This window comes from Pleurodeles waltl, chromosome 3_2 (assembly GCF_031143425.1).
Source record: "Pleurodeles waltl isolate 20211129_DDA chromosome 3_2, aPleWal1.hap1.20221129, whole genome shotgun sequence".
Taxonomy (NCBI): domain Eukaryota; kingdom Metazoa; phylum Chordata; class Amphibia; order Caudata; family Salamandridae; genus Pleurodeles; species Pleurodeles waltl.
The window spans coordinates 117,645,320-117,667,454 of NC_090441.1; the positions used below are offsets into that span (position 1 = coordinate 117,645,320).

The 22,135-nt window shown below is 48.3% G+C and overlaps 1 protein-coding gene across 1 annotated transcript in view; it reads left to right on the top strand.

Annotated features, from left to right (window-relative positions):
* The first annotated feature begins 5,983 nt into the window (after positions 1-5,983).
* PSPH (phosphoserine phosphatase) overlaps positions 5,984-22,135 on the top strand; it is a 172,038-nt gene continuing 155,886 nt past the window's right edge. The window contains exon 1 of the mRNA XM_069226939.1: positions 5,984-6,005. The gene's annotated coding sequence lies outside the window, so the exon portion shown is untranslated. The remainder of the gene's footprint in view (positions 6,006-22,135) is intronic.

A 22,135-nucleotide genomic window follows, 5' to 3' on the forward strand; every position in this document is an offset into this window, starting at 1 on the left:
AATATGTTGTGGGAAATGTTTTGGGGGATGGGAGGGACTGTAACTCTGACCCGTTTGGGGGGTCAGCGTGGGTGGGGGCTGGGACTGTTTTATGCTTGGTTTACTCCCTCTGCTTCTTCTCTTCTATTCCTGTTCCTTTCCCTGCAAGCCGCGGAAGCCTCATTTGTGATGCTATGGGGAGATGTATGTTCGGATAAGGCGTTGTTGTTGCGCAAGAAAATGTGACTCCTGTGCGCTGTCTTACCTGGAATGATCACGGGTTGTATGGTGGGTGCAAGATGCGATTGGTATCTGCTTATATGCAACGACATGAGGTGGACATTTGCATGCTGCAGGAAACTCACCTGGTGGAGGCCACTAAGCATCGGTTGAAGGCTGGCTGGATTGGTGAATGGCACGCTGTGTTCTATTCGGGCTATGCGAGAGGTGTGGCAATTCTGATCAGGAAGGGTCTTCCGTGGCGTACTGAGAAGGTACTTGTAGATCCCAATGACCGCTATGTTATGCTGAGTGGTTCGCTGCTTGACAGGCCTTGCAGATTGGTAGCGTTATATGGCCCAAATACTGATGACCCTGAATTTTTCAGGGAACTGGGGCGACTAATCAACTCTCTGGGTCCTGGGTCCTTGTTATGGGGAGGCAACTTTAATGTGGTGTTGTTAAATATATGTTCACTAAGCACAAGTCTTACTGTATATATTAATATAATCAAATTCAGTCCCAATAGATTCCAAGTATTCTTCTTTATTTCTTCGCTCCAGCCAAGCCAACACGTGTTTTATCTGGGACTTCCTCAGGGCTTTCTACGGCTGTCTTTAATTGTTACATCTCCAAATAAGCTCTTCTCCAGTATTCATCATTAGTATTAATTCCTCCGTAATATCCAATCACGTCTTGCCAATTTACTCCTTCTATTCCTTTGTTCATTGAAGTATCTCTCTCATTCATCATCCTGTCTAATAGCCCTCTAATATTCTGCGAACATTGGAGGGCGATAAGAAGAAATAAAGAAGAATACTTGGAATCTATTGGGACTGAATTTTATTGCATTAATATATACAGTAAGACGTGTGCTTAGCTTACATATATTTAGGAGAACAATCTTCGGATTGTCAATTTACAAGGTTGTTTTTGGGGAGGGACCTTGCATTACCACCGTCGGCTGGAAGTAAGATTTGCCCTTTAAGGATATTCAATATACTATGTAAAGGTGAGCGCCAATTCTCCTTTAAACCACCCCAATACTAGTATTGATGTGGTGTTGGACTTCGAGGCGGATCGTGAGAGCGGGGCTAGACCCCAGCATTAGGCGGCTGCCAGAGCTCTGACATGGGTGATGGATGAGGGTGCCTTGGTGGACTTATGGAGGAAAAAGCACGGGACTGACAGGGAAGGTACCTGCGTCAATTATGTGCACGGTAGCTGGTCCCGCATAGACGGATGGCTCGGCACCAGGGATGTTGAGCTCTGGATGCAGTCCATTGAGCATGAGGGCCGCACTCTGTCAGATCATTTGCTGGTAAATGCTGGAGCTGGCTGTTCCGATTGGGCCGTGCCGTGCCTTTATGTGGCGGCTCCCTCATGGTGTGCTTAGGGACCAGGTATTCAGGGATGAGGTTTGTGACGCTATACTTCAGTACTTTGCAGAGAATCGGGGGTCGGTGACCTCGGCCGGCACTGTATGGGAGGCCTTTAAGGTGGTGATCCGCAGGATTTGTCTCTCTAAACAGCACGGCGTGCTGAAGGTGTTAAGGCGAGAGCTGACAAAGCTGTAGGCCCAGATTGCTGATCTTGAAAAACGCTTGGCTTTGAACTGGTCGGAGGACCTTTTGGCGGCCTTGAGGGGGAAGATGACACAGTTTGAGGAGGCTGTCCTGCGCGAGGTCAGCTTCGGAAGAACGCTACTGCGAGGCAATACGGTGAGGGTGACAGAGCTGGCCGAACTCTGACCGTAATGCTCCGCAATCCGTGGGCAAGTAATTATATTGTGGAGCTGAATGACGCGTCTGGAACGCGACACACTGGCACAGGTGAGATCAAGCGTATCCTCACTGACTTTTATTCAGCTCTATACGCTGAACCCCCGGGGTTGAACTCGGAAGCTGCTGCTGACTATTTCGAGGATATTAGCCTCCTGTGGTTTGAGAATGCACACAGGCAGTATTTAGATGTTCCCTTCTCGGTGGACGATGTTGTCCAGGCAATACGCAGCTTACCCGGGGATAAGGCACCTGGGCTGGATGGTGTAACGCCGGCCTTCTATAAGGAATATGCTGATATATTAGCTCCTCACCTCAGAGGTTTACGCGGAAGCTCCAGAGACCGGGCTCCTACCGCCCTCGCTGCAAGAGGCTCTCCTTGTGACAATTTTGAAGCCCGGGAAAGATCCTTGCCTCTGCGATTCTTATAGGCCTCTCTTATTAATCATTATTGATAATAAGATTCTGGCGAAGCTTATAGCAGCTTGTTTGCAGCCTCTGCTCCCTTCACTGGTATTTCCGGTTCAATTGGGCTTTGTGCTGGGTCGCTCCACCCTATATAACCTCCAAACTTATTTTCCAATATTAAGTATGATTGGACGTGAAGATTGCGCAGCAGTTGTGTTTCTAGATGCCACCAAGGCCTTCGACTCTCTGGCATGGCACTATACGTTTGCGTTGCTGGCTCGGGTGGGGTTGAGCTTTAGGTTTATTCAGTTGATTCGTTTGCTGTACTCGTGGCCGTCTGCCCGGTTGAGAGTCAACGGCGTCATTTTTGACCCAATTCCGATTGCTAGGGGTACTCTCCAGGGGTGCCTGCTCTCTCCGTTACTCTTTGCCATTGCGATGGAGCCGCTTGTGGCTTGCTTGCGTCACCATCATAATCATAGGGGTTTGGCATTCCTGCAGCGCCCAATATTGGTCTCCATGTATGTGGACGATATCGCCCTCTATGTTCGTGACCTGCGACTGCACCTTGATGTCTTGCTGGATGAGATAGTGGGCTTTGGTCAGGCTTCTGGGATCACCATCAACTGGTCCAAATCAGTGGTGCTACCCCTCTCTGAGGTTACAGTGCAGTTCCCCTCTAGGTACCCCCTTTGCTGGGCTGATGGACTGGTGCGATATCTGGGTATATGGCTCAGCAGGGATGTGGAAACGCTGTGGTCAGCTAATTATGGCAAAGCCATTATGTGGTTGGAAAAAAAGGTAGAGGGGTGGCGTTCGCTGCCGCTTTCGCTGACAAGGCGCATTGCAATAGCGATTATGGTCATTCTGCCACAGTTTTTATATCTTTTTATTAATCTACCTCTTGTTCTTACTGCTAGTTTTAAAAAAAAGCTTAGATCCGCCCTCGTGACTCTGGCCTGGGCGGGCCGGCGACCTAGACTATCATGGGAAAAACTGACACTTTTGTTTGAACGAGGTGGGTTGGCTGCCCCTGATCTGGCACTACACTATCAGTGCGCTCAGGGACATTTTGCGGATTTTTGGCTACACCCTATTCGATACCTACCCCACTTGGCACCTGAGGGCGATGCTGTGTGGCTAGATAGATTGCTAAGGCTGTTGGTTGGGCCAACAAGACCCAGACCACGTGGGGTGGACACAGTGACGTGCACGGCGAGACACTGGATGGCGTTGCTGAAGCGTGCGGCCGTGGGGGAGATCTTTGCCCCTTTGGTACCGATTTTTGACATGGGCGATATGCAGCTGGTGGAGAATGCATGGGTCTGTGACCTCCACGCTGATGGACACCTACTAGCAGTGCAGCGAGTTTGCTTACACCCAGCTCATTCCTGGATGGCGGGGCCTCTGCTTTCTCATCACCATACACACCCCAACCCTGGTCATCCCAGTAGAAGATCTATCTGAACTGTACCAGCACCAGCTGAGGAAGAAAACAGCACTGTTGTATCAGGCTCCAAGGAAAAGAGCTGCTGATTATTTTGGCTGGGCTCGGGTACAAGGGCATTCCAGAGGAATTTAGACTGTTCACTGTTCCCCAAGTATCGGCAGGAGGGTCTATACCCTTCTCCACCTTGCAGACAAACTCAAATGCCTGCTCGTTGCAAATAACTCAGTGGGAAATGTTCAAAATAATGAGCAGTACTGAGCTCGGCCTTAATGAAATCAAGGAGGAATTGAGAGCCACCAACCTCATGGTGATGCAACATCGGTATGTTTTGGACTTCATGACTGCAATGGAGGGTGGGGTGTGCCTAAAAATCTGTACATCTTGCTGCACTTTTATACCTGGCAATAATGTGAACAATGGAAAGACATGGGTGAAGAGGGAGGTGCCTCTGAGCAGGAGTGGTTCACAAACTGATTCTCCTAGCTCCCCGGTGCCTGACTGGTCTGTGCACATTATTGTTGCCTGTTTTTATTGTGTTATTGTTGTTGTGTGGTTTTTTGCAGTTGGGACTTTCCTGCAGTAAAAACACAGGGGGCCATTCTGACCCTGGCGGCCGGTGACCGCCAGGGTCACCGACCACGGGAACACCGCCAACAGGCTGGCGGTGCTCCCGAGGGCATTCTGACTGCGGCGGTTCAGCCGCGGTCAGAAAGGGTAAACCGGCGGTCTCCCGCCGGTTTACCGCTGCCCCAATTGAATCCTCCATGGTGGCGGAGCGCGCTCCGCCGCCATGGGGATTCAGACACCCCCTACCGCCATCCTGTTCATGGCGGGAAACCCGCCATGAACAGGATGGCGGTAGGGGGTGCTGCGGGGCCCCTGGGGCCCCTGCAGTGCCCATGCCAATGGCATGGGCACTGCAGGGGCCCCCGTAAGAGGGCCCCGCAAAGTATTTCAGTGTCTGCTTTGCAGACACTGAAATACGCGACGGGTGCAACTGCACCCGTCGCACCCCTGCAACTACGCCGGCTCAATTCTGAGCCGGCGTCCTCGTTGCAGGGGCATTTCTGCTGGGCCGGCGGGCGCTCTTTTGAAGAGCGCCCGCCGGCCCAGCGGAAATGTCTGAATGGCCGCTGCGGTCTTTTGACCGCGGTGCGGTCATTCGGCGGCGGAACCTTGGCGGACGGCCTCCGCCGTCCGCCAAGGTCTGAATCAGGCCCACAGTGTCCAAATTGGGTAGAGTACAAATAGCGAGGGAAGTGGGACAACAAGGTACCGACAATGTGACTATCATGATGTGTGGGTTTGATGGTGTCGCTGAAAATTAATTGACAGGGGGAATGTTAATATTGGATTAATTGATGTTGATCCTTATGGTGATGCATTAATATACACATACGAAGGCGCATCGCTATTGTTAGATTCCCCTGTCATGAACTCTCCATCAACCCCAGCACATAGGTATGTGGTCAGGCAAGCTCTGAGACCTAGGCCTGAGGTTGACAACTGACAGGTCACAGGTGGGGTAACACAGCCAAATACAAAAAAAGGAAAACTTAGATTGGATCCCACTGATAGGCAGCAGCACCACAGTGGTGCCCTGATATTGGCCTAAAAAAAACACACATGGCCAGAGGGTTGTTTACATTCCCCAAAACATAAAGTTAAATGCCACATGTAATTAGGAACTCATAGCCAATCAAACCACAGCACACGCAGTGACCACGCACTCCTCAGGCCAGACATCTGGACTCATACTCACTGGCCCACATTGTGTCCATACCAGGTCAAAGTCCATGCCAGGTCAAGGCCCATGTGCGTTTACTTTCTGGAAGTGTATTTACGACTCCTTGACAACTGTTTGCATTTTGTACCAAGAAAAAAATATCTTTTATGGTTTTAAGACACTCAAAGAAATGTATAAAAACTTGCTTCAATCAGATGTACAACGAGAGACAGTTCTCAGACCCCTCACAACCCAGTTCTGTAACTGCTCTCCCGTCCGTAATGTTTAATTAACAAACTGTTCCTGTTTTGCCCGACACCTCTTGTCTTTTGTTTTTTTAAGGTAAATTCTCATTCGAGCAGCAAAAGCACACTGGCGACAGTGGTACCATAAAAGGAGAAAACTAAAATGTCCAGCACTGGATCTGAGTGTACTATGCATGGTAAGGGGGCACAGTGAAAGAGCTGTTAGACAGGTGAGAGATTAAACATTCTAGTTTCTTTGCATGGATGCCCAAATAGGCACTGTGAGAAGGTCAATGTGACAAAGAATACAGAAAGAAATAGGAGGACTGGGGTGGAAAAATGTGTGGATATGTGAGAAATTTGTAAGGGATGTTGCAGTGGATTGAGTAGTGAAGTTGACAGGAGTCATTCTGTGAGTACATTAAAGTAGGTGAAGAAGAGAGATGGGAGAAGAAACGACTCAAGACCAATGATTCTGGACCTTTGGGAAAAAAAGTCAATATGGAGAGAAGGGATCTGAGATTGTTTTGCTGTATTTGGCTTCCACCGGAAGCCAATAGCTTGAATGGCAGAATGAAAAAACTGTTAATTATCACTCACAACAGTGAAAATCATTGTCACTGTTGTGATGTCACTCGGAGAAGCACTTGCCTCCCCACTCTTCCACTGCCTCCTCGTGTCCTCAGAGACCTGAGTAAAATGGTTGCTTGGCAGATTTGAACATAAATGCGTTCTGCAGACAGCAGAATGTGAATGGCGTTGCAATTATGACCCTAATTTTAAACTTGAATGGAAAAAACGAAATAATTTATTAAGAAGGTAAAAATTATATTTTTTCAAAAGCTTTTAAAATCACCTAATATATCAAAATCCTTTTCAGTATCACAAAAGTTATTATAAATCCTCAAAATGGTTCAGATTCTGAGGCTTCAAAGTTACGAAGTAATGCCTTGGCTGATTTCTTTACAGAAGAAATTGCTACAATTTCAAAGGTTTGCTAGCCCCTGCAACAACTGATAGCCCTGGACCCAAAACTACTGTATTACTTATGTACTTGGATTCTTTGACAAATTGGTCTCTTCTTTGAGCGGATGATTATTATTTTATTTATTTCTGGTAGTAAACCATGTGCCTCACCTGATGATCCTATTCCAGCAAAAATACATAAAGATTTATCAAAAATAAAACATTCTCATTCAAAAGCCATTATTCTAGCATCGCTGGAAAGTGTATCAGTTCCTTCTTGAGCTGTGGTTAGAACATTGTTAAAGAAGCCATCTTTATACCTGACAATTTGGCCAATTACTACCTAATAGCACATCTGCACTGCTGCTGCAAGTTAATGGAACTGGCAGTTTTTAATTAGCTTCAATACTACATCTCAACGAGTTCAATCGTCCATCCTTCCCAGCTGGGTTTTCGATGAAGCCATAGTAAAGAGCAAGCCTTTATTATGCCCGCAGATGATTTACGCAGATCCATAGATAACAAAATCCCAGCAGCTTTAATTTTACTTGACGTGTTTAATGCTGTCAGTCATTACATCTTACTTAAAAGATTGTCTAAGCTTCGCATTAAAGGCACTGTACTACCTTGGTTTGCCAGATTGTTTTTCCAACCAGGAGCGCCAAGTTTCAATAACTCCTTTTTCTTGTAACTGTGGGGTGCCGCAGGGCTCTATTTGGTCACTCATTTTGTTTAATCTATATGTCCTCATCTTGACATTCCTAATTCAGTCTTGCAGTATTGAATTAATTCTCTATTAGACAATACACAGATTATTCTGAAGATCAAGGGAGATGTAGCTTCCGGCAACGTATTGAATGATTGTATGATTATCTCACGAAAATAGAATGCTGGATGAGCAATAACCATTTGAAGCTTAATGGTGAGAAGACTGACATTTTTTGTCAAGCTAGGCATCTGCTTTTTGGAACTTCTGTTATTGGCCAGCATCCTTGCTCCCTACAGCCCACTATATCCTATTGTGTAACAAGATTTTGTGTAAATCTTTATTCCAGACTAACTGTGGTCGATCAGATAATACTGTAGTCAATAGTTGTGCTTTCCAGCTCAGTACACTAAAACAGATTCTTCACTTGTTTGCTTTATCACATAAGATTCAGATTATAAATTCATGTGTTTCAGCACAGTTATACTATTGCAGTTCAATGTATCTTGGTTTGCCTGTCAACCTTTTTTTCATAACCAATTTTATTGATTTTACATCTGAATAAAACAGGAGGACATAGGTTGCATTCAATATAGAAGCAAAGGATAATTACAGTGTACAAGTAATCCCAAAGCATCTTTCGTAACACCCGCTTGTGGTACAGCCATGCCAGAACCCCCAACTCCCTGATTCAGTTCTCCATAAGTTCCCCCAGCTAGTTCACCACACCCATTCATGTTTCCTAGGGCAGCCTCTAGGATCATAAACTGCTTTTTCTTGTTGGCAGCACCAGTCAACCCCTCTGCGCCACTGCGCCAGTCCCGGAGCCACAGGGTTATTCCATTTTGTTGCTGTATCGTGTTTGGCAATTAGCAGAGCTGTTGCTCTTGTGCCCTCCACACCTTTGTGGACCCACAGCAGAACCACCAGGGGGGACATGGGAAACTCCCATCCTAGTATCTCGGTAAGCTCCCATGAATACTTGACCAGTAATTTTGGATTTGGGGGCAGATCCAGGTGACATGATAAAAGTCAACTGGGGAGAAACCACAGCAGGGGCAACTCGGCTCAGGGAGTAGACCCGCCCAATGTAGTCTCTTTGGTGTTAAGTGCACGCCATGGAAGTAGTAGGTCTGAATCATCCTCAGTCGGGAAGAGATAGTGAGAATCTTGGGTGCCATCAGGGCGTCTGTCCAATCATCCTCTTCTAGAGGGCCCACCCAATCCTCCTATTGGGCCCGGAGGCGGTCCAGGGTGTCCTTTCCCCAGGGAGCCCATCAGGAGTTTAGCCTGTAAGGGGTTAAAATCTGGTGCTGGGTCAGTGCGTGGGACCCATGCTGACAGGGCACTTCGCAATTGTAAGTACCTATAAAATTGTGTGGGTGCGAGCGTATATTCCTTTCGAATTTCTTGGCAGGATTTCATGTGTGTTCCTGTCCGTACGTCACCCAATATCGATACCCCTATCAGGTCCCATTTCTTGAAGCTCTGAAACTTCGTAGCGTCCCCAATCCAGGTACCATGCCAGAAGGGAAGAAAGCATGTTTGCCCAGCAGGTGTGGCTAAGTGCTGCTCTCCATGAGGAGATCGCTAGGCTAATGATAGTGGCGGTGTCCCAAGGGATAGGAGATCCATAAAGCATATTTAGCATTCGGGGAAAGCCCATCAACGATAGCTCCAGAAGATAGGCTGGGTCTAACCATCTCTCATTAAACCAGTCATGCACTGCCACTAGGTGTGAGGCTAAATAGTAAAAAAATAAGATTTGTCATCCCCAGGCACCCTTCATATGGGGCACGCTGGCAGGACCGAAGGGCTAGGTGGGATCGGGCACCACACCACAGGAAGTAAGTGGCTATACGCTACTGTGATCAGAACCATGAAAGACGTATAAAACCCTTGGTAGGATCATGATTTTAGATAGAGAAATATTGCCCAGTACGTTCAGTGGGAGGGATTGCCATTTTTCAAGGTCTTGTTTTGTCCTTTTCACTAATGGTTCCATATTAAGGTTCCATGTGAGTTCTGGTAACAGCGTCACCCAGATGCCCAGGTTTTTAATGCTGAGTCTGTGTAGAGGTATGGTGTCCTGACAGTGAAAGCAGTCTCTCGCAGGTGGTATGGGCATCAGCACTGATTTGTAGGGGTTTAGGCAAAGGCCCAACACTGCGCCAAAATTTTGAAGTGGACTTAGGCAGTGAGGGCCCATTACTGCTGGGTTGGCCAAGTAGAGCAGGACCTCATCCGAGTATAAAGCGATTTGATTTCCTCCCCATTGCTCCAGTTCCACCCCCAAATAGAGGCCATAGGGGGCATCCCTGTCTTGAGAGATCTTGAGCGTTTGTGTGGCGGGCCATGGAGGGGGGGTCCAGAACATCTGCCTCTGGTATCGGGACTGCATTAAAGTCTCCCACTTTCAACGTTAGTCCTTGGGGCAGTTTCAGTTGGTGTTTGGAGAGGAGCTGAAGGAAAGAGTGCAGGGTCGCTGGTGGACAGTCACTAAATTAAGGGTGCGTACCTCAAGTGTACCGGTCAAGATTAAGAATTTTCCTTGCACATCACATATCATATGGGAGATTGTCAGTGGGCAGGACTTCCTCAGTAAAATTGCCACCCCCCTGGAGCCTCTAGTGTGCCCTGCATGGTACACCCTGTCCTGACCTCTATGTGCCAGGAACTGGCAGATCTGCCCCATTGGGCGTGTGTCTCTTGCAGTAATAGGATATCTGGAGAGTGTCGGTGGGCAAATGTGAGCACCGCTGTATGCTTCACCTTGTATAACAGGCCATGTACATTCCAAGACAGGACCCTCACTGTTGCCATTGTGGAGTTCTTGTTAGTTGGCACACCATTTGGAGACAGCGAATCTCAGGGGTTCCTCTCTGTGTCTCCCAGTTTACAGTGCGTGTGTCTGTATGTAATGTGTTATGCTTGCTATAGTGTGCGCCTTGGGTCGAGAGACATAAGTAATACATTTCTGTACAACTGTATCCTAGTATGTCATACAAAAGATAGGTTAAAACAAACTTTTCCCAAACCCTGGTAAACCTGCAGAATCCCTTTCCCCCAACTCCTGCCCCACCTCATACTTGCCTCCCAGAAACATCTGTCGCCCTAATGAAAAAGTCCAAAATAACACTACAAACAAAAACAAAACCTACAACAGTTAGCACTAAGTTCAGTTAGGGGGATGGTAGTAGTCCCCCTTCTGTGAATGATAAGTAGTAGCCGTCAATGTAAATGCAGTTAGATCACGGGGCTGCGTGATATGTCAGAGTGAGTATTATGGTCCACCATTCAGGGGGAGCCAATAAGTTCCTCCTTGTCCGATGCCTGGTTAGATTTCTCGCCTGAGCTCTACGAATCGCTAGACATTGACAAGAAGATTTCTCGGTCCAGTGATGTGTCCAAAGAGGAATCATTGTTGGGGCCCCGGTGTTGTCTCCGAGATAAATTCTGCTGCATTGGGGCTTGGGTTGTGGGCCTGCAACAATAGTTTGTGATCTTTCTGAGGTGAATATTGGGGTTTTCCAGGTATTGCTGCACAGGCGCTCCTCTGTGACTCATTGCCAGGCCAAGGTTGGTGAAGCAAAGAAGGGGGTCTTATTTGCATAAAGCATTCAGAGTTTTGCAGGAAAGAGGAGACAGTACTGGAGACCCATCACCCTCACTTCTTGCTTAACCTCTGTGAAAGACCTTCTTTGTTGTTGGACCTCACACGTGTAGTCAGGGAATAGGAGGACTTTGGTACCTTCGCACTGGAGGTCTGGATGATTGCGTGCTTCATGGAGTATAGCGTCCCTGTAGTTTAAAATGCGGGCTATCATGGGTCTCGGTGGTGCCCCTGGAGGTGGTTTTGGATTTAAGGCCCGGTGGGCTCACTCGACCATGAAACAAGTCGATAGGTGCTGGGGTGGCATCCAACTCTTTATTCATGCCTCCAGAAAGTCTGCAGCCTGCTGTGCCTCCATCCCCTCAGGCACTCCCAGCACACGTATATAGTATTGCACCTCGAACAAGATTCTGCGTCTTCTGCCCGGCGGTGGAGTTCTGTTGTTTTGGTGAATAGGCTTGTCACCTGGGTTTTAAGGGTAGCTACTTCATCTTCCACTATCGCGATTCGGGACTCAGTGTCGGTGATTTTAGCAGAGGCATTTCTGAGGTCTTGCGGAAGCAGGGCCACGTCCTCCTGCACTACGCCTATTCTTGTTTCCACTGCTAATTGAGAGGATTGTATTGCATGCAGAATAGTGTTAAGTTCATTGGCGGGACTTGGTGTTTTCTCTCCTGTTGGATCACTGGCGGCTGTAGCTGCATGGTTGGTAGTGTATTGATACATCCGTGTTTGGGCAGTGGTCGATCTGAGTGACTTATCCCATTGTAGCGGCTGGTTTCAGGGGGTGTTGGCGCATACACCACTTGTTGTTGTTTCTCCAGATGCCGGGCCCACTGTACGTTGTACCCAGCGTACAATGACTATGTTGCAGGGTCCGCTGTTGGGCCCCAAGTAGGTGGGACATGGGGTGCCCTGGCGGCAAGTACGCGGCAATCAAAGTGGCCACTCCCCACCGGAGTATCCTCTGGTCTTCAACACCAGCTGTCACCTTCAGGGTTCATCCGGATGACATATGTTTTCTGCATGTGGGTCCTGATCTCAGGGTTGTGGGGATCATTCCTGGTAGAGGACTGGGTCTTTTCAAGAAAGGGGAGAGGGAGGAAGAACCGGTTTCCTCCCAGTTCACTCGTCCCCTAAGGCCACTCTGGAGCCCCCCTCACCTCCAATGGGCACTTCCGGCGAGCCCCTCTGTCACGAGGCCCCTTCCTGGGGGCCTCCAGCCTAAGGCAGTCAACCCCAGCAATACTTTCCTGTCCGGCCCTGTGTTTTAGTGGCACCACGACCACCAGTGGTTCCACCAACTACCGCCCAGCACCGGGATCCTGCTCGGGTCCACACAGCACATGCACCATTCCCTCGGTGGAGCCGCTCCAGGGCCCCAGGCAGCCAAACACCCCTGTCCTAGGCTGTGGGAGGCTGCGTCTCCCCACTGCAGTCGCTTTCCTCAAGTGTCCCGGGTAGTCTCCCCCAGTATTAATGGAACTGTAATGCCAGCAGTTCCGCTGTTTGACGCTCAGGAAAGGGGTAAGCATCTCCAGCACTGCATAGTTCCTTGTCATATAGGCCCTGGCTCTCTACCATGCCTAGGCAGCGGGTCGTTCAAGGGTCCAAGACCGCACAAGAGCTGGTGTCTTGCCTCCAGGTCGTGCTTCCCCAGGTTGGGTGCCCCAGGCCCGCTCACTCTCCAGCCGTTCCAGACCCCAGGTCTCAGGGTGGGGAGGCTGGTAGTGCGCACCTCTTGCTCACCGTTCTAGCATTGCAGCTCCTGGACGGTGCTTCGACCCCAATAGGTTTCGGATGACTGGGTGCAGCACCAGGTTTCTAATCCACACACCTTCGTTCGCACCGTTCTTTCTGCACAAAGGGTGTCAGGTTGCCGCTAGATCTTCCCTCCCGCCATGTTGGGTCTGTCGGCCGTCGGTCCGCCAGCAAGTTGCGGGTTGGCAAGCGCGATTCTGTGGAGTCACAAGGTCTGCAGGCGGTTCCCCCATGGTTCAGCTGGGGATACCGGGACTTTAGCAGTTTGGATGCCTACTTATTTTAATGGATTACGGTGGGGGATTGGGAGCACACCTAAAGCGTAGCCGTCATGTTGGTGTGCTTGGCCACACCCCTTTGCCGGTCAACCTTATTCATACATTGGAATTGATGTAACATTTTTGCAGCTAGATTGGCATTAAAACTGAGACCCAGAGATGATATCTCTCCTGCATTGCTGAGGTTACACTGGCTTATGGTAAAAATCTGATTGAATTCAAGTTGTTATACCTAGTACAAAATTATTTCTCTCCAGCCACTACCTTCCTCAGTTCATATTTTAAGTTGTGCCAGCCACCTCATTTGCTAAGATCCAAAGATATGTTTTTGTTAACAATCCCTAAATTTCATTCAAATACCATTGCTGGATGTGTTTTCTTAGTGCTGTATCACAGAGATGAAAAACTTTGCTGTTTAATCCCTGCTTATTTTGTCAGTGATTTTGCTTTACTTAGTGCGTAGAAAACCTTATGGATGGGTGGCAGGTATTAGTTCTGTGCTTTAGAAGACAAATAAAATAACATAACATACTTTTTGGGTTCTGGCTTTCAATGTAGCACGTTTGTGTGCATGTGGGGGTTCATTATAGATTTGTTTTTCTTAAAGGCAAGAGCATTCTATCATCAGTTCCTGTTGACCCTGGGCTCTGCCAGTTGAATTATTATAGGGTTGAATAATTTTGTCTAAATTGCGCATTGAGGGCCATATTTATACTTTTTGATGCAAAACTGCGCCGTGTGGAGCTAGATGCTCCTAGGAAGTCAAACATACAGTCCTACATGTTCATTAGTTAACAGGGAGGCTCAAGTCTGTGGGTAATATTTCGGCATCACTGGTTTGTGTGAATCAGGGTATGACTTGCTGACTAAATCATGAAATTGGCCACCTCCAAATTTATCATTGGCATAAATGTAGCAACATATATCACCCTGTTCACCTGCCCATGCCTATAGCGCAGCACTAGAATCCCAAAATATGACTCTCCGCCACTGATTGTCCAACTCAAACATGGAACAAAATGTCAAACTCCAGGCAAGTCACATATCAGATCATGTGCCAGCACATCATACCTTGCAGTGTGTCCAACACACAGGAGTCAATCACACAACAGCTGCAAACACAACACAGAACTAACATATAAACACATACTGGATATGTCTGGGTCCGCAAATCAAGCCACTTCTCCAATTGTGTAGGGGGCTGGTCCACCTGTAAAACATGGAAGGGTGAAATGTGCTCAATGTCTGCTCACTGTACAAAACTTGGAACAACAAATCACTGTGTGTGACATTTGATATGATAGAGCAGCACCTCAGGCATGTACATCCCCCAACAGACATACTACCTCAAACATGTATTGACCCTGTCACTCCAGTGAGTGATAGACACACATATGTACAAATGCACTGGCCCTAACAATCATGTAGTGCCAAACATGATTACTCATTTTTGTGCAGAATTATTTCTAGAGGGTACTCCATTTCTTCATTTGTTGTTATGAGAGACATGCAAAGCCACATTCCTGGTGCACTGCAATACCAGTCACTCAGGTATTGTGGCTTGTGCATCAAGGGACAATTAGTTACTGTGTGATGCTCATGTGGGTTGAGTTTAGTTCAGGAATTATTGTGCTTTCTATGGTCCATTATATGTGTGTCTGTGTTGTATGTAGGTTACATATGCCACATTGGCAGTGTACCCAGGGCAGTATATGCCCACTATGACACCATGATGGCATGTATCCTGTGTGTTACTTGATGACAATGTTAAGATAAACATGGCTTGGCCATTTATCTAAATCAAAACAACAAAGAAATATATGCTGACAGTGTCTAATTTGATCATCCATGACAGAATGCATGGGCACAGGTGTAGTCATTGCACCTGAACTTTGTTACTCAGGGCCCCGTGTACCTATATCAGGTATTGTACACCACTGTTAGCCACATTCATTATCTTACAATTGCCACGTTGGGTGATCAGTGGTTATACAATGAACTGACACTGTCCCCTAATTGAAACATGGTTTAGCAAATGTCCTACTTTGGCAATCTTGATGAGGTAAGTCTCAATTTGTATGCACCTTGGGAATGGCAGCACTCACAGGAATGCTGGCCTGCTGATCTTAGCATACACCCATGTATGTGATAGCCTTCATACTGAGACCTTAACAATTGTACATATGCTGCACTAGATCAGCAGGGGTGTACCAAACGTGAACTAGCAAACTATTTTGTCACTCTAAATGTATGATGGAAGCAGTCAGGGGTCCCTTGCACAACATCATGAAAATAAATAATCTGTGACCATGTAGTCACAAAGTTCAGGGATCCCATCATGACTCATTAACTTATGAAAATTGCTTGGCTATAAAGTGACACAGATGGTAAATGCATCAGCTCTGTACCAGCAATTGTGCCCAAGGCAAAATAAAACACACAGGAACAATGAACATAGGCCCAGATCTTTTTTTTTTATGTGTAGCATTTGCTTCATTTTTGTACACTACAGCTATGGAAAGTGGCACCAAACATTTAGATATTATCAAGTGTGTATTACTTTGGCATCCATAATTAATGTAAATGCTGCACAAACCAAGTCAAAATATCAGCCTAAGATATTACCAGAGTAATGGCCATGAATACAGTTCAGACATGTATTCAAAATAATTGGGGACTACATTCGTTCCTTGATTTGCATGTGAAATACATCTCAATCCTGGTACACTCACAGGCCATGAATAATACTTTTGTTTGTGCCGCATTACCCATCTATTGACGTCAAAGCGGCACTAATTTACAAGATCAAGTAGTCTTTTGTAAGTTTGTGCAGCTTTTGCATCAACAAATGACGGTAATGCGTAGCAAATATTGTATAAATCAGGGCCACTGTATGTTCAACTTGCATTCCACATGTCCACAAACATTGCATGCAGCATGTCACCAAATCTGCTACTGTCACTACAGAGCATTTTACTATACACATTAGTCTAATTTGTACTCACCAGCAGGGCAACTGATCACCACACCCAGGTGGTCCAGCAGGTCTTGCTGTCTGGCCACAAGGTCAGCCCAGCGATGTTTAAGTTGGTGGTCGTTGCGCTGGCTGTTAAACACTCTCTTTAGGTGGAACAGCACCTTGGACCACCTGAGCCTCCTCGCCTCGGTGTGATACCCCTATATCACCCTGCCACCAGGCTCTAACATCAGGGGGAGAAAGTGGCACACCAGCCAAATGAAAGCCCCCATCTCCTCCTCACCCATTCTCCCCAGACGTGGCCTTCCCAACATCACAAAAATAATAGGGATAGGAAAGGGAAAACAAGGAAATACAGGGAAAGGAGGTATGAAAATGAAACTTAAAGAACCCACAAACAGCCCAACAATACCCCAACTAACAATACCCACTACACACTCCCAACAGTACAAATACAAGATTAGATGCAAAAAATGACAAAAACACACTTACACTGACTTACAGAGATAATTACAAACACAACAGATGACAATTGAAATGGCACACAGGAGACAAAAGCACAATTTTGACAGACACAACTCTCTACACAGCCACACAGTCTAGAAGAATCACAGACTGCAAATTGAAAGTGAAAGTACACCCACTGTACCATTTCTGTAAACAGGATATCCTATTACATCACTTCCTGTCTCAAATGCGTTTTTATTACGATGTGTGTAATTGTATGACGCTTATGGGCTTTGCGTCAATATTTCTTGATGCATATGCTTAAAAATTCCCCTGCATTCAAAGATCAATATATTTTTCATGGATAACCAATTGTTGGAATTAACGCTAGGGACCAATTGATGTATAATGGCTGTGAGCGTCATTTTTTAACGCATGTGCAGCATTTTTTGACACATATGCGTCTTTTTTTACACTTTTGCGTCAAAATATCTGTCTTTAACTGTGTTTGTGTCATTTTTCTAATTTTTAACATACATGAAGGCTATAACTATGCAAAGATAGGCTGTTAGGGCCTACTGTGTGTGTTCTAGTGTTTGGGCCCATGTGGCAGACCACACTACTGCGGACCATAATACTCATGTTGTTGTGCCGGATTAGCACTCTTAACTGACTCAACAGTAACCCAAACATTTGGAAATAAAATTGGTATTCCCTAGTTTGAGCAGGTGGTGCATCAATAGCAAGGCTACGCAACTTTAAAAATTCATTCATGGCCTGTGTGTTTATGTCTGTGAATTGGCTATTTCAATTGTTGTTGGGCCTCTGTGTGAACGTCACAAGACCTGCTTTGCATAATGTGCTTGTATGCATGCGTTGTAATTGTGGATATCCATCAGATGCCATTCATTGAGGTACATCAGTCATGATATGTGTTTGTCATATCTGTTGAGTCTTATGCTGTGTGAACTTCCCTGACTTTGGGGGCAAAACATCTCCCATGACAAACTATACACAGGATAGATAGAGGACGGTTGATAATGGCAATGTTACAAATGTAAGCTATCACATGTAATGGAATGTTGGATACCACTTCATGGTCACTTGTGTGTATACTACCCATGAGTCAGGCATTTGAACATGCTAGGTAGGTACAGTATTTGTGACACAGAGGGGGTCATTCTGACCCTGGCGGTAAAAGGCAGTTACCGCCGGTCAGAAGACTGCCATAACACCGCCGCGGCCGCGGTAACCCGCCAGGGTCATTCTGACCCACAACTGCCAAACCGCCAAAAACCCGACCTCCACTGAAGGCCGCCACATCAGCGGTCAACGATAAACTGGAGATGACCAAACCTCCACCGTCACGCCAACAGAAATACGCCCATGCCTTTACGACCCACCAATCCACGCGGCGGTCTTTCAACCGCGGTATCCCATTGGCGGTACACACCGCCGCGCTCAAAATACACACACCTTTACAAAACACAGCCACATTGGATAATTCAAAATACACACACCTGATACACATACAAACACCACTCCCACACAATCAATACGATATAAAACACACACCCACATCACCCACAAACCCCCACAAATCGAAATTCAGAGACAAGGCGCAATACACAGAGAGAGAGCACAGGGAACGCAAACCACAACACACACAGGAACCCAACATCATCCCCCACACTACATCTACGCACAAAACACCACACACCACTACACTCATCACCACAAACACCACCCCACACCTCATCCACACCACCCCATGGCACCCCAAAGACACCCCAGGTTCTCGGACCAAGAACTCAGGGTCATGGTGGAGGAAATAATTAGGGTAGAGCCCCAGCTCTTCGGCACACAGGTGCAGCACACCACAATAGCCAGGAAGGCGGAGCTATGGCAAAGGATCGTCGACAGGGTCAACGCTGTGGGACAGCATCCCAGAAATCGGGAAGACATCCGAAAGCGCTGGAACGACCTACAGGGGAAGGTGCGGGCGATGGTGTCAAGACACAACATCGCTGTGCAGAAGACTGGCGGCGGACCCCCACCCACTCCACCCGAATTCACAGCATGGGAGCAAGAGGTCTTGAACATCCTGCATCCTGAGGGCCTCGCTGGAGTAGGCGGAGGAATGGACTCTGGTAAGTCTAATCTCAACTACTTCCCCCCCTCCAACCACCAGCATGCCAACCCCCACCCTCACCCCCAACACCCCAGCACATATCCTCCCTGCTAATGTCTCACCAGCACAACCCACCCAAACCAACACCAACCCCTGAATGCCAACACAAATCATGGACACCCATCACCTAAGCATGACCACTGCACATACCCATCCACCCCCCCCAAACCACCCTCACAACTCCTCCCACAAGGGAATGCCAGCACTGGGGGACAAGGGCACCCACAATTCGCACGCCATGGCACACACAGAAGCAATAACCATACTCTTTTACCCCTGCAGGGCCCGAACGTCAAGACACCGGCCCGGAGGGTCCAGAAATGTCCATCCCACCCCCAGAACAGGCCCCCAGTGATGACAGCAGCTCTGTCGACCTAGAACCTGATGACCAGCCCGGACCATCGGGGACCTCTAGACAGTCGGTTCCCCTCAGGCAGCCACAGGCCACAGCAGACCTACCCCCCTATGGAAACCCCAGCACAGCACCCACCCAGCGGGCCCATGCCTCTGTCTCCAGGACAGGTCAAGCAGCGGTGTGTCTACCACTACAGGGCACCCAGGGCAACCCACCACCCCAACAACAACAGGGACCTGGGGGCAGTGGTAGTGGGCACACCGTCCAGGGGACAGAGGCCCAGGAACAAAGGGGAACTGGGAGGGCCGCTGTGCGACAGAGGGAGGACAGGCCTAGGGAACCCACTGTCCAAGAGGCCCTCACCACCATCATGGGAGCGTACCACCACTCCCAAGAGACGATGGCGACGGTCCTGGCCAGGTTCCAGGAGATCCAGGCCATGCAGGAGGGCCAGTACATGGGGTTCCGGGAAGAACTGCGCAGCATCAGTTCCGCAATGGGTACAATCGTGGTGGCACTCAATCAGATTGTCACCACATTGCGGGACCATGTGGCCCCCCAAAGGGCCCCTGCCACTAGCATGGAGGAAGAACAGCCCACCACCTCCGCTGGCGCTAGTGGTCAGGAGGCCCGACACAACAGCAACGGCCCACCCGGACCCCACCCCCTGCAGAACATGAACCACCCCGTACGAAAGGCCTGAGATCGAGGAAGAAGACAGAGTAGGATGTCAAGACCCCCGCCATGCACGGATCCCCCCGGATGTCATCCCACTGTCCCACTTGTTCACCCTGTCCAACCTTGAACTGCCCCTGCTCCACCTTCCACAGGCATATGGACAATGCACCTGTGCGAACGTGAGTCTGGACTCTGCCATGGACATGCCTCCACCATCACCCATCACCCTTTTTTAACTATACACCAATTTTTGCACTTCAGTAAACACAATTATTGCACAAAAACCATCAGGAGTCTGCTATTTATTTTTCTAAACCAAATGTATTCGATATAACCAACCAAAAATGTCCAAATACATTGTGATGACAACATACCAGTGTCACACAGCGGTAGTCCATGGGGAAATAAACCAGAGGGCACTCCGTGGGGACCACATCACTGAAATAGGAAGGCAAATTCACAACTAAGTTACCATACATTGGGGTGAAAGGTCAGACAGTAGAGAGCCAGTACTGTTACAGATATAATAAAATGCAGGAGTAGATTCTTACCTGTGTGTTACTGGAAATACTGCAGTATCACTCTGTCCCTGTTGTCTGTGTCGTCCTCTTTGTCTTCCTCCTCTTCACTCTCCGCAGGCTCCACAGTGGCCACAACACCACCATCTGGACCATCCTCCTGCAGGAAAGGCACCTGGCGTCGCAAAGCCAGGTTGTGAAGCATGCAGCAGGCCACGATGATATGACACACCTTCTTTGGTGAGTACATTAGGGATCCACCTGTCATATGCAGGCACCTAAACCTGGCCTTCAGGAGGCCGAAGGTCCACTCGATCACCCTCCTAGTACGCCCATGGGCCTCATTGTACCGTTCCTCTGCCCTTGTCCTGGGATTCCTCACTGGGGTCAATAGCCAAGGCAGGTTGGGGTAACCAGAGTCACCAATTAGCCACACACGCTGTCTCTGTAGCTGTTCCATCACATAAGGGATGCTGCTATTTCGCATGACGTCCGCGTCATGCACTGACCCTGGGAACTTGGCATTTAAATGGGAGATGTACTGGTCAGCCAAACAGACCACCTGGACATTCATCGAATGATAACTTTTTCGGTTCCTGTACACCTGCTCATTGTCTTTGGGGGGGACCAAAGCCACATGGGTACCATCAATGGCACCAATGATATTGGGAATGTGTCCAAGGGCATAGAAATCACCCTTCACTGTAGGCAAGTCACCCACCTCAGGGAATATGATGTAGCATCGCATGTATTTCATCAGGGCAGACAACACTCTGGACAATACCTTTGAAAACATAGGCTGAGACATCCCAGATGAAATGGCCACTGCAGTTTGAAATGATCCACTAGCCAAAAAATGGAGTACTGACAGCACCTGCACTAGAGGCGGAATCCCTGTGGGTTGGCGAATGGGTGACATCAGGTCTGGCTCCAGCTGGGCACACAGTTCCTGTATAGTGGCACTGTTGAGTCTGTAGGTGAGTATGACATGTCGTTCTTCCATTGTCGACAGGTCCACCAGCGGTCTGTACACGGGAACATTCCTCCGTCTCCTCGCAAGTCCCAGCGGACGGTGCCTAGGAAGGACAACATGGAGCACAGAGTCAATCAACCCACAGGTAAGTTCCCACAGCCTGCACAGTACACGAATCTCTCTGGATTGAATAGCTTGTATGAGTGTCGATGCAAGGCCTAGCCATGTGTGACGCAGTAGGAATTAAGCCATGTGGGCCCTTGAAATGGCGGCTGCCTGACCTGTGAAGTGTGACAATGTGAAGTGAGGTCATTGCGCTGGCGTGGCACGCTGTGGCGGTAGGCGGTCGAAGACCGCGGCGCAAACCAGCATTGGTTAACATTGAACCCTATGGGTTTCAGGAGCCAATGACGATGTGCGCCGGCGGTCGCGTTACGCACCGCCGCAGGCGTGACCGCCATTTTCTCTCTGCTTAATCACATGAGACCTGACCATCCACAGGAGAGGACCTATACTGCAAGTGCTGCTGTGACCTCGGTCTGGAAGTGACAATGGCTGCTGCGACTGGGGAAAGGGCCCCCGCCTTCAGTTCCGAAGAGTTGGAGAAGCTCGTGGACGGGGTCCTCCCCCAGTATGCGCTACTCTACGGTCCTCCAGACCAACAGGTGAGTACACGGGGCCAATGCATAGTGGGCAATGCCTGTGATGAGTGGGGTGGATGTACGATGGAGGGGAGGGGAGCAAATTACGAATGCATGGCACGACAGATGAGAGCATGTGCCACCTGGCAAGTTTGGGGAGGGGGGGCCACTCACATCGAGCATGCAGAAAAGTGATGATGTTTCTTTTCTCCCCCTGTACATG